Genomic DNA, 16,480 nt, shown 5'->3' with positions numbered 1-16,480 from the left:
TGCTGTGTGCAGACAGCTGCCTGAATGACTACATCTTGTGGGCAATCATTGACTCCAACTGTGATATTAGTATAATACACACAGCATCAACACATGCAAGAGACAGCTGCCACAGCCATGACAACATCTGCACTGACAAGACACATGGAGTGGATGTGTTGCATCAGGAAACAGGCACACCAGTCAAGTAAAATATGGACAGCACACCCTATAATCAGACTAATAGGTATGTGACCTGTGTCCTGGGATACAGGATAAGTGGTGCATCCACCAGCATGTGGTTACAGTGCTGACTATTCCCTTGACTGTAACACAAGTACACGGTATGTGAAGGACATGCACATCAGAGGCATACTAATGTCATGGCTCCCAGCCTTCATCACACCAATAACTGAGCACATGTTTCAATGATGTGTAACTAAACTGTACCACCTTTGTCACAGTGCATGCCACACAAATTATTGGCCATACCTAGGTATTCTTTCTGGGGAATGTACATGACTGTCCGATGGTGTGGAACACCAGTCAAGCTCTTACACCAGATGCATGTGTGCTACCTGTTCACCTTATTAACACATGGCATACACAGGTGTTTGACAACATTAATGGCATGTATATAATTTGTGACAGTGTGAAGTGTGCCATAAATATATGTCATGCACACAAGGCAACTAGCCTGCAGTGCCCATACTGTCACATACAGGTATATCAGTGTCCTTTCTACACCTCCTCCAGATATTACAGTACCAGGACAGTCTGCACGGTTAGTCTCATAGAGTGTGAATGTATCATACTTGTTATTCAGTGTGTGTGGAGGTTCATCTATTATCACTCCACATCACATGGGATTAGTGGTGCTATTATTCAATATTGTCCATGATTGTGATTGGTTCTTGTAATATTTGCCATGATCCTGTATCTGTGGCCACCATGCATGAGACCCCTGCTGAGAGTACACTCATATTCAGGTATATCAGTTTGCACAGCTTCCTAATATGCACCCTACCTCAATTTATGCCAAATAGATGTCTTCTGCATTATTCATGTAAGGATGCTTATCTCACACACACATCATCCTCATTGTTATATCACCTTGTGTGGCAGTTACAGACAACATATTTTTACTGTACAGTCTGTACTACACTGTATAGATATATGCTTGGTGTTGCTGCTACAACCATCTTTCATCGACATGCCCTCCTCTGCTGTACATGCGGGACTTTCACCGGTTCTCTTTCCCTGTTCTCATGTGGGAGTTTCACCTATACTCTTTTCCCTGTGTTCATTCCTACAATTCATCTGTGTGTCCCTATTCAATATACTCACTTCCCCTAAGTAATCATTTTACATGGCAGTCCCATGTCCTGTTACACATCATTAACACAGCTTCAGTACAGAATGCCAGGAATGGGATATTGCAATATTCTGCACTGTAGGTACATTGTCGTGTACTGTGTTTGGACAATATACTTCACAGTCATACCTCTCAACTATCAAGATATTCCCAGGATGTCCAGACATTTTCCTTATCAAATATGTAGCTTTCTGCTATATCACTGGGATGATCTCTGGACTGATGTCATTTACTATTGCAGATGTTTGGGTGCAAACTGTCTTAATCCATGCAGAATGTCCAGTTTTTGTCTCATAATTGTGATAGTTTCCTCATAACATGTTTTCTTGGCAAATCATTGGCATATTATTGCAGAGAGAACTGAAGACTGACTTTTGTATTTCAAACTTCATCCTCTTTAAAAAGTTCATGCTAATGTATATTCTATCAACTTAATAGGTTTGGAAATAGAATATTAACAATCTCTCCATATTTATGGCCCTATGTCATAGGTTCATAGGTTCATAGGTTCATACTAGGCTATCTGCCCTAGGGCATTTATAAGCCTAGCCAGAGTGTGTTTGGCTTTCGCCACCCATTTTAAATTAATTTTCCTATGCCCTTTTTCGAGGTTAGTATACTGTGCCTCTGTCTAACAGTGACACAGAAGCGATACCTGGGGTAAACCTATGATCTCCCATCCACTCATCAAGATTCCTCTTGAAGAGAGTCAATGAGGGACTCTGCCTAACCTGGACTGGGATTTTATTCCAGAGTGAAGGGAGCCTCTGGGTTATGAATCTGTCCCTCCAGCATGTCCTATTTATTTCAGTACTGAGGATCAAGTCTCTCGAGCTCGTAGCTTGATGGGATTTGGATTTTCTGAGGTGCAGCATATCCATTAATTCTGGGTTGGACATGGCTTTATATGTCAGGCACAGATCGCCTCTGAGCAGGTGATATGCCACTGAGTAGAGCTGGAGTTTCTTTAACCGGGCAGCATATGGCATCTGTTTGAGCCCTTTGATCCTCTTGGTGAGGTACTTTTGGGGTCTTTCCAGTTGCTGCAGGTGTCTGGTAAGGTACATCCCAAAAGGGGCATTGTACTCAATTATGGGCCTGATGAGGGATGAGTAAAGAGGCACGAAGACCTCCCCTGATCTAGATGTGAATCCCTTCATGATTAGGTGGGCTATATAAAATGTTTTTCTAACCACTTTGGCCACGTGGTTGTCAAATGAGAGATTGCTATCAACTTGGGTCCCTAGGTCCCTAATTACTACTTCTGTACTTAATGGATTACCACCTATGTGGTAATTTGTGGGCACTTCGTTTTTGCCAAAGGGGATGACTATACACTTTTTGGCATTTAGCTTGAGTCCATGGCTCTGGCACCAGTTGTCTGTTTCTATGAGGCCCTTTTGGAGGATGCTTGTGTTGGCTGGAGAGTCTATTATGGCGCCCAGTTTGCAGTCATCTGCGAACTTGGTCAGCCATAGTCCTTCCGTGTTGGCCTATACCTCCGAGAAATATATACCGAACAAGAGAGGTCCTAGGACTGAGCCTTGTGGGACGCCACTTGTAACTGGTTTGGAGTCTGACATGGCTCCAGAAATTCTAACCATGTGGGTTCTGTCCATGAGCCAGTTTGCAACCCATCTAGTGACATAGAGGTTTATATTTAAGCTGGTGAGCGTATCTATAATGCCCGAGTGGGGTATTGTATCGAAGGCTTTTGCGAGGTCCAGGTAGGCTGTGTGGACCACCTTCCCCTTGTCAATGGCCTTGGTGACTGGTTCAAAGAAATCAACCAGGTTTAAGAGGCAGGATCTGCCCTTAACAAAGCCAAACTGGGTAGGATCCAGTGTCTGTAGGTCCCAAATATCTTTATTTATGAGGTCCATGATGATCCTTTCCATAGCTTTGCAGACCAAGCTAGTCAGGCTTATAGGGCGATAGTTTCCAGGATCCGTTGAGGCACCACCTTTGTGGAGAGGGACCACTGTTGCTGTACGCCACTCTTTGGGTAAATATCCTGTAGTAAGGCTGAGATTGAACAGTAGTTTTAGGTTTGGGTTTAGCTCTTCTTGGAGTTCATGTAGGATGCAGCCTGGGACACCGTCTGGTCCCATTGATGCTGTGTTTTTTGCTTTGGAGAGGGCAGCTCTTACCTGAGCATCTGAGATGTCAGGGGGGCAGCACTCTGCTGGAATAGATATTTGCCCTTTTGGTGGGGAGGGGGGGAGGAGTTTGCGCTGAACCTGTCAGCTAGGATGTTGGCAATGTCTGTGGGTTCAGTGTATTTTTTGTCATTTTGGACTAATTCTGAGCATATCTGGGAATTCCCACCCAGGTTCCTAACATAACTAAAGAAAGCCTTGTGATTATCCTTAGTGTCCTGTGCAATTTTTCTCTCGAAGCTGGCCTTAGACAATTTTATGAGTACCCATAGTTTTTTGCTAATACTGATCAGAGATGCCTTCCCTTTTTGGGATTTTGCTCTATCATGTAGTAGCTTCCTCCTTCTATTGTATAGTTTGTTTATGGCTGGGGTCCACCAGACAGGACGTCTGCCTTTGGAGGATTGGGTCTTGGTTTTATTTGGGATTGCATGATCCATGCATTCCTGAAGGTGTTCATAGAATGTGTTTATAAAGGATTCTGCGGTCTGGGCCATATTTTCCACAGGACCGGGGGCTTTGAAGGATTCCACCTCGGTTTTGAGGAGTGTGAAATTTGCTTTAGAGAAGTTTTTCACTGTGGTTTTCTGGGCAGGGGGTGGGGTCGGGATGTGAATATCCAGTGAGATTAGTTTATGGTCTGATCTTACCAGTGAGGGATACACTTCTGGTCTGGAGCACAGAGTCCCCATGTTGGTGATGATTAGGTCCAGTATGTTTTCCCCTCTTGTGGGAGTGGCAACAATTTGTTCCATAGCATTTGAGTTTATAAATTCTAGGAACCTTTGGGCTAGGGTGTTGGAGCTAGAGTAATGCTCCCAGTCTATGTGTGGGTAGTTGAAGTCGCCCAATATAATGGTGTTTGGAGAGACCTTCATATTTTCCAGTGTTCTCAGGAAGGCCGAGTGAGGTTCCTGGGTTTGGGAGGGTGGTCTGTAGCAGGCTATAAACTGGAAGGCAGTTTTACCCACTGTTAGTTGCACATGGATAGTCTCTGATGCTTCGTGCTGTGCCACCAACCTGGAGGTATGGGTATCTTTGACGAATATTGATACCCCCCCTTCTTTTGTGGTTCGGTCCTAGTTTTGGGGCCGAAAAGCATGGTATGAGTTATAACCTGGTAGTGCTGGGGTGCTCTTGGGAGCCTTGAACCAGGTTTCTTTTACTGCACAGATATCGATGTTCTCCATGCTAAGGAGAGTTTCGAGTGCGTGCATTTTGAGGTTTAGACTTCTGGCGTTGAGTAGCATTACTCTTAGTTTCTTATCCCTTGTGATACCTATGGAGGTGGGTTTGTCTTTTGAGCCTTGCCTAAAAAAGACACTATGGGGGTAGCAAGAGCCTTTGCCAATATCTAAAAGCCCAGGGGTGACAGGTGCAAGCCGTCCCTAACGAAGCATCGTGGCTTGTCGAGCATGTCATCCCAGGCTGACAGGCATTGGATCCCTTTTGAATGACACCAATACTTAAGCCAATTGTTGAAATTGATCATCTTGTCTTCATATTGTGGCATCATTTTTGGTGAGGGTAAGATGCTACTCAAGGTCAGGGTCATACCGGCCTGGGCTACATGCTCAGAGAGCTCCTCTATGTCTCTTTTTATGTAGTCCAGGGAGGTACATCTCAGGTCATTCACACCAGCATGGACAATGACTGAGTCATATTTGTACTTGCCTTGGAGTGACCTAAGTGCTTGTGTTATGTGGCGGATCCTAGCTCCCGACAGGCAGCTCATCATGACCTTCTCCTTGTTCAGCCTGGTGAGTGGGACGTCAGTGTGCCTGACAATAGAGTCACCTATTACAAGTGTATCAGGTGTGTTATTTAGCCTTAAGGGTTGTGACTGTTCGGCACACTGGCTTTGTAAACTATGTGTTGCACGTGTTTTGTTTTGGGGTAGCAGTTGCTTGGGTGTCTGCTTTGGAGGTCTCTGCTGCTTAGGCAGATTTTTATTTAGAGCCTCCGAGTATGTTTTTGTGTGTTTATGTGTTTGGTTTGCTGTCGTGGTAGGTCTATGTGAGACTGGAATTGTAGTTAGTGTGGTTTCCTTCTCCTCCTGACTGGTTATGCCAGTACTGAGTTGAGAGAGCTTAGCCTCCAGTTTGGCTATATGGTTGCATCTCTCACATGTGCTGGAATTTGTTGGGAGGAGGAGAGGGTTGTCTGTGTACATGAGGCATTTGTAACATTGCCTCAAGATTCCCAGATTCACCAGCTGGACTGGAGAGGAGATTGACAACTGACCTTTGGACATGCTAGAATACTATTGGGAATTCCAGTGGGGAACAAGGTACTCAAGGGGAGTTTGTGAGGGTGTAGTGCTTTTAATTTTTTAGTGCTGACTTATATAATTGCTTTAGTGAGCAAGTGCCAGGTAACTTAAATGCAACAATGAAAAACAGTAAGTTTCTTTCAAGTGAAACAAGGAAATAAGTACAGTAAGCAATGCAGATATCACTAGAGATCCACAGAAGCACTGAAAAGCCGCGTTTTAGGTGGAATTAGCATTTCAGGGAAATAACAAGCAAACAAACAACAAGCATACAAACACAGCTAGATTCAGCAGTCCCCCCATTTTTATGGCTTTGTCCACTTTTTTCACTCTAAGAGGATGAGAGTGTCATATTCAAATGCATTTCCATGTGACATCTATGTCAGATATGGCCCTATAACTGGTTAATTGTCCCCTCATTAAGTTGGCCTCTGTGCAGATATGTTGCAGTAACAGAATGAGAGCTGTTTTTACAGCCATACCTCTCAACTGTGCAGATTTTCAGAATGCCCAGATTTTGCCTCATATTTTTGGTTTATTTCTCATACAATTGTGGTTTTCTGGGAAATCATTGGTAAATTTTTGAGGGTTGAAGTCAGGAAACAGTGACAGACATTTGAGCCTCAGACTTCATACCATACCTTTCATCTGTCCAGATGTTTGCAGAATGTCTGGATTTTTGGCTCATATTTTTCATCTGTTCCTCATAACAGTTGTGGTTTTTTGGCAAACCACTGGAATGATTTGAGTATTGAAGTCACTAAATAATGACATACATTTGAGTTTCAGACTTCAAATCTTTCAGAAAATGTATTTTAAAACAAATCTTGTTACTCTAGCAACGTTCTCAGTTTATAAGAAAAATATCTAAACTATGTCCCTATTTTTGTGCCTCTGTCCACCCATTTTGACAGGCTTTGTCCAGATTCTTGTATTAAGAGGTTGAAAGGTATGCTTCATGCCCTTCAGAAAATTCATGCGAATGCAACAATTGTCATCCTATTAACTTTCTAAGTTTGTAAGAACAATATTTAATAGGTGTGCCCTAGTTTTCATCCTTTGCCCCCACATTATTTATGTTTTTGTCTATATTTCTTGCTCTAAGAGTTTGAGAGGTTTGTGTATAGTCCTTGTGATATTGTGGCATTCCGCACAAATCTGCAAACTGTATGTGCTCTCCATTACATGGAATTGATATCTGTGTTCACTTACAAGGTTTCATGGCCAGCAATACTGTTGCAAACTGCAAAACCTAGCTTAGGTGCACTGTGCCTCATTAATATGCATTGTGGGCTGCAGCTTGCTAAGCACCATTGCGGCAACATATAAACTCTGTATAAGCTCTGCGCAAAGCCTACATGGAAAGTTTACTGAATCTGCACAGTATTCTTTACAGTGACATTAGTTGGTGCATTCATAGTCATTTCCACAGATACTGCAATATATTATAATTCACTCAAACCTCAAATTATATTTTTTTGTAAACTTTCACAAGCAAATTTTCATATCTTGTACAATCTAGACATATTTTGTTAGAACATTTTTGTTTACCAGATATATGCTTTCACATGACAGCAAGAAATTCCTCTACAAGTGCATGTTTATTGAGATATTTACATAAATATGAAAACATACACTTAATTGCATAATTAGTAAAATAATACTGGTTCTCTCTATATGAGCAACTTTCAGTGCAAATATCGAAGACAGTTTTCTTCAACAACATCTAAAGTTTCACTTAATGTTATGCAACAGTTTTTGTCACTCAGCTTTTGAAGAATTAAGTACATACAGAAATAATTATTTTCATAATTACTAGCAAACAACTAACAATATTTCCAGTATAGTGTGATATAAACCTGCACTGACAGTGAATTATTTTGTCTCCCACATTGGTGTTTAACACCATACATCTCAATAACATATAGGCCTCTTGGTTATGAAAATATGAAGATACATTTGAAAATATTAATAATAAGTGGCAAACAAAGATTAATTGCACAACCCCAGGATATCCAAGACTAATGATCTTAGTGTCATTGTATTAATACCTCAATTTCCTTTCCAATACTGTCTATTTTTAGCTGGTAAATCAGCAGAGAGACCCCCAAAATAGTTTTGGATGCAATAAGGCAGTATGGGTGTCAACTGGAAGTATATAAAAAAGTAATTTTAGGCTTGAGTGAGTTAATAAACAAATTTATATTTGATAGCTTCAAAATGTATTCAGAATTTTCCCAACAGGGAATTGCCAAATCTACACATTTATCCGGTCAGGTTTTAAAAACTATTATATGGAACAATCAGCCCTTTGCGGTATCAGTTATATGAATAGGAAAAAGAGATGGGACAGTTTCCTGACTCAACCAGGCAGGCATCTATTATTTTTCAGAAGAAAGCAGATCAGGAGCTCCATTTACCATTGAACTATAGGCCTTTCTCTTTGCTCAGGTACAAATGAAGGTTTCTTATGCTAAGAGCTGTTATGACAAACTGGAAAGGGTATTGCAAGGCCGTTCTATCCTTTTTAGCAATGACTCATCTCTGAAAGGCATGGACATGTAGCTCTGACCCATTTTCAGTTCAACAGGATGAGTATGACAAGCATTATAATCTCCCAATCACCACATATGTCTTTCACTTTCTCAAAGTATTTGTCATTCTAAAATACTTTTTCTCTGTTAGATATTTTAAGTAATTTGGAACCGAAGGCCTTTTGCTATACAGATATCAGCTACTGTTCAAAACAACAAGATCTCAGGATTTTAACTAATGCAACTGGGTCTGACTCATCCAGTTTAGAAAGCAGCTCATAGCAGGTTTGCCATCTTGTTTTGCTCCCTTTGTTTCTTTTGGCTCTAGAAACTTTACTAGTGTATGTATAACGTACTGGTTGGTATTATGACTTATCATTTAATAATATCTCATTATCATGGATTGTGGATGATGGGGTGTTATGGATGGAGTTTCCCAAAATAAACATTAAGATAACTGAGAAAATATTTGAAAAAATCCATGGAAATATCTGATTTGCCACATAACCACTAGTAACAAACTGTAATTCCCCTATACAAAGCATGGTCTGATTTGCAACATAACCAGTAGTAATGTGCTCTATTTCCACTATACAAAGCATGGCTTTTAGATCATCCTTATTGATTTAGAATAACACTGCTGTTGCCATGGCCCTCTTATACTTTTCTACAAATTAGAGACCCTCGTAGATCAGAATCTAAATAGTCTTCTGAATGAGATGGAGGCATCCAGTCAAAGATACATAGCCCTTTGTTTGTCCTTTCTGCATATAATTATGGCAATAAAGATGTTCTGACTCTCAGAATTCTTTTGCATGATGCATTCCATTAATGTATTTATCCCAATTTCCTAATAAATGGGAAGAGTAGCAAGTTGACTTTATTTAAAAATGTTTCCCTTCAGAGGTTTCTAGAAGGAAGCTAATGTTACCAATTGATAAGGGAAATAAGTAGCTTACAAAATTTACCATACATGCTCACGTGGCCATAAGTCATCAGTCATTGCAAGCCAGAATGATTCCCTGTTGCCTTTAGTCCTGAGTTAATGGTGATGCACTATTGATGTGGTGATATAAAGAATGATAATGGGACCCAGGTCCTTTGTGAGCTTGAAATGGACAGTTTTTTTTGGCAGTGAATCTTAACTGGCAGGGCATTTAGGGTAGAATATGACAGTCCCCCAAATTTAAAAGAGTCACTGGTTCAAGATTGACTTGAAAAAAAAGGTTAGTTTATCGGCAAGATCTGATCTGGAATGTTTGGATAGCACCCTACAGACTCTACTAAGAGTATTGAAGCACTTCTATATTAAGCCTGGATTTGAACAATGTAGTCACAATTATCCTCTTATGTTATCAGAAAGAAGCAGCATTCTGCAGGGATTCTTTTCAAGTCTACAGAAAGCACATTTATTGTCAGTTGTGTCCATGGATATACACACAAACATATATATATATATATATATATATATATATATATATATATATATATATATAAACTTGGCTATATAAATATCCTAATCTATCAGAAGCAGCACTTTACACAAAGTAATGGGGACAGGACTTTATCCTCATGGGAAAAAATATATCTGCTGTGTCCAGTGATCATGTTTAAATTTTATAAATTGACCAACTATTTGCAAAGCTCCAGGAAGAGAATTAGCCAAGTGCTGATGCATGCACATGATTTGGCACTGTCCCTTAATGAAGGTCGTATTCTAACATGTCAGCTTTGTAAGTTGGCCTTTTAGATCTTAACTAATTTAGAATTTTATCTGCTTGATTTGGACATTTTTGATCTCTGTCTGTCTGTGGAACAGGGCAGTGACTTGAAATTTGCATAGAAAAACATTGAATTAATTATTTTGGATTTATTGTTGACTAAATATGTGAGCAGTTAACAAACTTCTATGTATCAAAAGGAAGTGATGAGTAATAAGTATTTTGAGTTTCATAGCATACATCCAATCTGGTTAAATAAAAACAATGTTAAGAACAAGCAATTAGGATCAGAAGAACTAAGACAATAATGGAACATATTAGGAAGACAATAACAATCTGTAAAGTAGCTTTGTAAGAAATGGTTATCCCAAGAGGTCTGTTAAAGTTTCTTTTAAAATGTTCTGTTCAGTTTTTAGTCTGTCTTCTACTTCTATTAATGTTGCCTTCATTGGTGTTTAATGTTTCCACATTTGATGAGTTCATTAATATGTTCTCTAGGCTGTGTCTAAAAATGTGCAGGCTGGGTCCATATAGGTTCATAGGTTCATAGGTTCATACTAGGCTATCTGCCCGAGGGCATTTATAAGCCTAGCCCATAGTTTTGTGGCTTACGCCACCCCTTTAGTTTGGAGAAACTATGCCCATTATTTTGCTGTGCCTCTGTCGAGCAGTGACACTGAGGTAACCCCTGGGGTGTATCTGCGATCTCCCATCCATTGGTCAAGATTCCTCTTGAACAAGGCCAGCGAGGTGCTCTGCCTCACATAAACCGGGATTTTGTTCCACAGCATAGGGAGTCTTTGGGTGATGAATCTATCCCTCCAGCACGTCCTATTAATAACCGTGTTGAGGTTTAAGTCTCCGCCCTTGTGGCTCTGAGGGATCTAGATTTTTGAGATGAAGCATGTTCATCAAATCTGGGTTTGACATGGCCTTGTATGTCAGGCATAGGTCACCTCTGAGCAAGCGGTAAGCAACTGAATATAACTGGAGTTCTTTCAGTCGGGCAGCATAAGACAGATTTTTGAGACCCTTTATCCTTTTGGTGAGGAACTTTGTGGCCTCTCCAGCTGCTGCAAGTGTCGGGTCAGATACATTCCGAATGGGGCATTGTACTTGATCATTGGTCTGATGAGTGATGAGTATAGGGAGACTATGACTTCCCTTGATCTAGATGTGAATCCCTTCATGATAAGGTGGGCAATGTAGAAGGTCTTCCTAACTACTTTAGCAATATGAGTGTCGAATGAAAGGCTACTGTCAACCTGGGTTCCCAGGTCCCTAATAACTTCTTCTGTGTTCAGGGGATTGCCACCTATATGGTAGCTAGGGGTAACCTTATTTTTCCCGAAGGGCATGACTATGCATTTCTTGGCATTTAACTTTAGGCCATGGCTCTGGCACCAGTTATCCATTTCTGTGAGACCCTTCTGAAGGATATCTGTGTCAGATGTGTTTTCAACTACGGCGCCCAGTTTGCAGTCATCTGCAAACTTTGTCAGCCATAACCCTCCTGTGTTTGCTTGTACTTCAGAAAATTAGATGCCAAACAAGAGTGGGCCCAGGACTGAGCCCTGTGGGACACCACTTGTGACAGGCTTTGAGTCTGACATGGCGCCAGCAACTCTGACCCTGTGGGTTCTGTCACTCAGCCAGTTTGCAACCCATCTTGTAATGTATGGGTTTACATTTAAGTTGATGAGTTTTTCAATGATACCCGAGTGAGGTATTGTATCAAAAGCCTTCGCCAGGTCTAGGTAGGCTGTATGGACTGCCTTTCCCTCGTCAATGGCCTTGGTGACTGTTTCAAAAAAGTCAACCAAGTTTAGAAGGCATGATCTGCCTTTGACAAAGCCAAACTGGGTTGGATCCAAAGTCTGCAAGTTCCCTATGTCTTTATTTATGAGATCCATTATGATCCTCTCCATGGCTTTGCAGATAAGGCTTGTCAAGCTAATGGGACGGTAATTTCCAGGGTCGGTGGAGGCACCGCCTTTGTGGAGTGGGACCACAGTCGCTGTGCGCCACTTCCTTGGTACGTATCCGGAGGTGAGACTAAGATTAAACAGCTGTCCTAACTGTGGGTTTAATTCCTCGTTGAGTTCATGGAGCATACAGCCGGGGACACCATCAGGTCCCCTGGATGCTGTGTTCTTTGCCTTGGAGAGAGCAATTCTCACCTGGGCATTAGAGATGTTTGGGGGGCTACAATCATTTGGTATAGATATCTCTCCTTTAGGGGGGGGGAGAAGTTTGCACTGAACCTTTCAGCCAGTATGTTGGCAATGTCTGTAGGATCAGTAATCTTCACATCATTTTGAACTAATTCTGAGCATATCTGGGAGTTTCCTCCTAGGTTTCTGACATAGCTAAAGAATGCCTTATGGTTGTCTTTAGAGTCCTTAGCTATTTTTTGCTCAAAATTAGCTTTGGATGATTTTATGAGAGCTCTTAGCTTTTTACTTATAGTGATCAGCGGTGTCTTACCTTTTAAGGATTTTGCTCTATCTTGTAGTAGCTTTCTCCTTTTGTTGTAGAGTTTGTTTATGGCTGGGGTCCACCAGACTGGACGCTTGCCTTTGGTACAAAGAGTCTTTGTTTTGCTTGGGATTGCCTGATCCATGCAGCCTGCAGGTGCTGGTAGAAGGCATTTGTAAGTGATTCAGCGGTTTGAGTAATGTTAACCGCCGGCTCAGGGGCCTTAAAGGAGACCACACTAGTCTTTAGAAGTGTGAAGTCGGCTTCGAGAAGTTCTTTACTGTGGTCTTTTCATTTCGGTGGGGCGGGATGAGGACCTCCAGCGAGATTAGTTTGTGATCAGATCTCACCAGTGAGGGGTATACTTCGGCGTTGAACATTGTGCTCCCATGTTCGTGATGATGAGATCAAGTATGTTTTCTCCTCTTGTGGGGATGGTGACTAGTTGTTCCATGGCATTTGAGTTTATGAATTCCAGGAACTTTTGGGCTAGAGTGTTTGGGCTTGAGTAGTGTTCCCAGTCTATATTAGGGTATTTGAAGTCACCTAGTATGATGGTGTTCGGAGATACATTTATCCCCTCCAGTGTTTTCAGGAAGGCCATATGAGGTTCCTGAGTTTGCGAGGGTGGCCTATAACATGCTACAAATTGCAGAGCAGTCTTGCCTATGGTTAATTGCACCTGGATGGTTTCCGATGCATCGTGCGATGCCACCAATCTTGAGGTGTGGGTGTCCTTGATGAATATGGATACCCCTCCTCCTTTTTTGGTATTGTCCAGGTTTTGGGGCCGGAACGCATGATATGAGGTAAAACCTGATAGTGCTGGGGTGCTCTCAGGAGCCTTGAACCAGGTTTCTGTCACAGCACAGACATCGATGTTCTCCATACTGAGAAGGGCCTCGAGTGCGTGCATCTTGAGGTTGAGACTTCTGGCATTGAGCAGCATTACCCTTTGTTTTTTTTCTTTGTTTTGTTCTAGGGTGGTAGATTTAGAATTTGAGCCTTGCCTAAAAAAGGCACTATGGGGGTGGCAAGAGCCTTTGCCAAAATCCGGAATCCCAGGGGTGACAAGTGCAAGCCGTCCCTTGCGAAGCAGCGTGGCTTGTCCAGCATGTCATCCCAGGCAGACAGACATTGGATCCCCTTTGAATGACACCAGAGTTTAAGCCAATTGTTAAAGCTGATCATCTTATCTCTGTATTGTGGCATCATTCTTGGTGAAGGTAGGATACTGCTCAAGGTCAGGGTCATACCTGCTTGGGCTACATAATCAGAGAGCTCCTCTATGTCTCTTTTCATGTAGTCCAAGGAGGTACGTCTCAGGTTGTTAACACCAGCGTGGACAATGATTGAGTCGTACTTGTACCTGCTGTTGAGAGACCTGAGTGCATGTGTTATGTGGCGGATTCTAGCACCCGACAGACAGCTTACTGTGACCTTCTCCTTACTCAGTCTGGTGAGTCAGTGTGTCTGACTATGGAGTCACCAATGACTAGTGTGTCTGGCATTGTGTTTGGCCTTAAGGGCTGTGACTGCTTGACACTCTGACTGTGTGGTCTATGTGTTGCAGGTGTTGTGTTCTGAGGTGGTAGTTGTTTGGGTGTCTGCTTTGGTGGCCTCTGCTGTTTTGGTAGATTTTTGATCAGAGCCTCCGAGTATGTCTTTGTGTGTTTATGTGTATGATTTGAGGTTGTGATGGTATTATGTGAGACTGGGTCTATAGTGTGTGTGGTTACCTTCTCCTCCTGTCTGGTCATGCCAGTCCTATGTTGAGAGAGCTCAGCCTCCAGTTTGGCCGTATAGTTGCATCTCTCGCATGTATTTGTGTTTTGTGGGAGGAGGAGAGGGTTGTCTGTGTACATGAGGCAATTGTAACATTGCCTCAATATTCCCAGGTTCACCAGCTGAGCAGGAGAGGACATTAGCAACTGATCCTCGACATGCTAGAAGGAATAGACAGAAAAACTTAAGAAAAGGTTCGGTGGATGTGCGTGACCAAGATATGGGGTTTGCTGTTTTGGGGTACTTTCTATAACAAGAGTGCTGTATCGAGGTGATAAGTACTGTAGGAGCAAGTGCTTCGCTATACAGATAGAGAATAGTCTACTTGGGAGTCAAGTAGAGATAATTTATAGTTGTAGGATACACTAAATAGGACAGTAGTATACTTTGAGGAAGGTAGTTTTAAGGGAAAATTTGAAGAGTGGACTTTAGGTAGCCCTAATAGTTTAAATCTGATTAACCGGCGCTGCCCTAGTGTGCAACGGTAGCAGCTCAGCTAAATCAGCTAAAACGCGCTAACGCGTGCTTTATAGCAGGGGGCTGGAAAAAACAGGAAATGACCCAAAATGGCTGACAAATTACTAGTTGCTGCTTCTAACCACTCATCTGAGGACAAACAAGCAGCTCAGTACTCCCCACTCCCACTGGTGAGTAAAGAAACTACCTCTGGCCACACAAGAAAATGGAGGAACACTGAAACCAAATACAAAGCCCAGGGATCAGCAAAATCTGATCACTGGAACAACTAGCTAGGAAAGTTTAGGAAAGGAGAAATATTTTTTGTTTTTTTTTTGTAAACAGCCAGTAAAAATGCTGTAAATGCTTTGTTTTAGACTAAATTGCTATCAAAGGCTGGTACACTTGAGTGTATTAGCCTGTTTGCTACTATTAAGCAATACTTTAGCCCACAAGTGCAATCAACAATATAAGCTCACAAAAACAGGAAAATAAGGTAATAAAACAGTAATATAGGCACAAACAGTAGTCAAAAAGCTCAAAAGATCAAAAAATGCAAACTAAAAAGTTTAAAAATACTTATGATCAAGAAAGTTGCTTTTTCTGCTCTCTGCTGGCTTAGGAACTCTGCAGGGGACCACGAGGAGCTATGCCTAGTTCTCTAATGCCAGAAAAGCCTGCCAAAGCGTGCTTTATAGCAGGGGCTGGAAAAACAGGAAATGACCCAAAATGGTCGACGAATTACTAGTTGCTGCTTCTAACCACTCCTCTGAGGACAAACAAGCAGCTCAGTACTCCCCACTCCCACTGGTGAGTAAAGAAACTACCTCTGGCCACACAAGAAAATGGAGGAACACAGAAACCAAATACAAAGCCCAGGGATCAGCAAAATCTGATCAATGGAACAGCTAGCTAGGAAAGTTTAGGAAAGGAGAATTTTTTTTTGTTTTTTTGCAAACAGACAGAAAAAATGCAGTAAATGCTTTGTTTTCGACTAAATTGCTATCAAAGGCTGGTACACTTGAGTGTATTAGCCTGTTTGTTACTTTTAAGCAATACTTTAGCCCACAAGTGCAATCAACAATATAAGCTCACAAAAACAGGAAAATAAGGTAATAAAACAGTAATATAGGCACAAACAGTAGTCGAAAAGCTCAAAAGATCGAAAAATGCAAACTAAAAAGTTTAAAAAAAACTTATGATCAAGAAAGTTGCTTTTTCTGCTCTCTGCTGGCTTAGGAACTCTGCAGGGGACCACGAGGAGCTATGCTTAGTTCTCTAATGTCATTCTAAGCTGCTAATGGACAGATTTGATTTTCAAGATCTTGCAATTTAGCAGATCCTGGTAACATCATTGAGGGATATAATATTTCCTTTATCCTTGAAAGAGACATTGTTTATCCCAGCTGTTGAGAAGTCATATTTCGATCTGAGAAATGTAAACAGCTATTGCCAGATCCTTACCTCCCCTCCTTGAGGAAGGTTATTGAGAAAACTGTTAATAAGCAACTGAAAACTTATTTTATTGTTAATAGACTTTTGTATCCTTTCTTGTCAAGGTTTTGTATTCCTCATCCTACAAATTCAGCCCTTATAAGAGTTGTTAATGATCTCCTGATAACATGAGACCAGAAGGACAATACATTGTTGGCCTTCCTGGATATTTTTACTGCATTCAACACCATGAACCTTGACATTTTAATAGAATAGCTGAATTCCTA

The sequence above is a fragment of the Protopterus annectens genome, chromosome 4.part0 (assembly GCF_019279795.1).
Source record: "Protopterus annectens isolate FY-2018-M chromosome 4.part0, PAN1.0, whole genome shotgun sequence".
NCBI classification, from domain to species: domain Eukaryota; kingdom Metazoa; phylum Chordata; order Ceratodontiformes; family Protopteridae; genus Protopterus; species Protopterus annectens.
Note: the sequence above shows the minus strand (reverse complement) of the source record.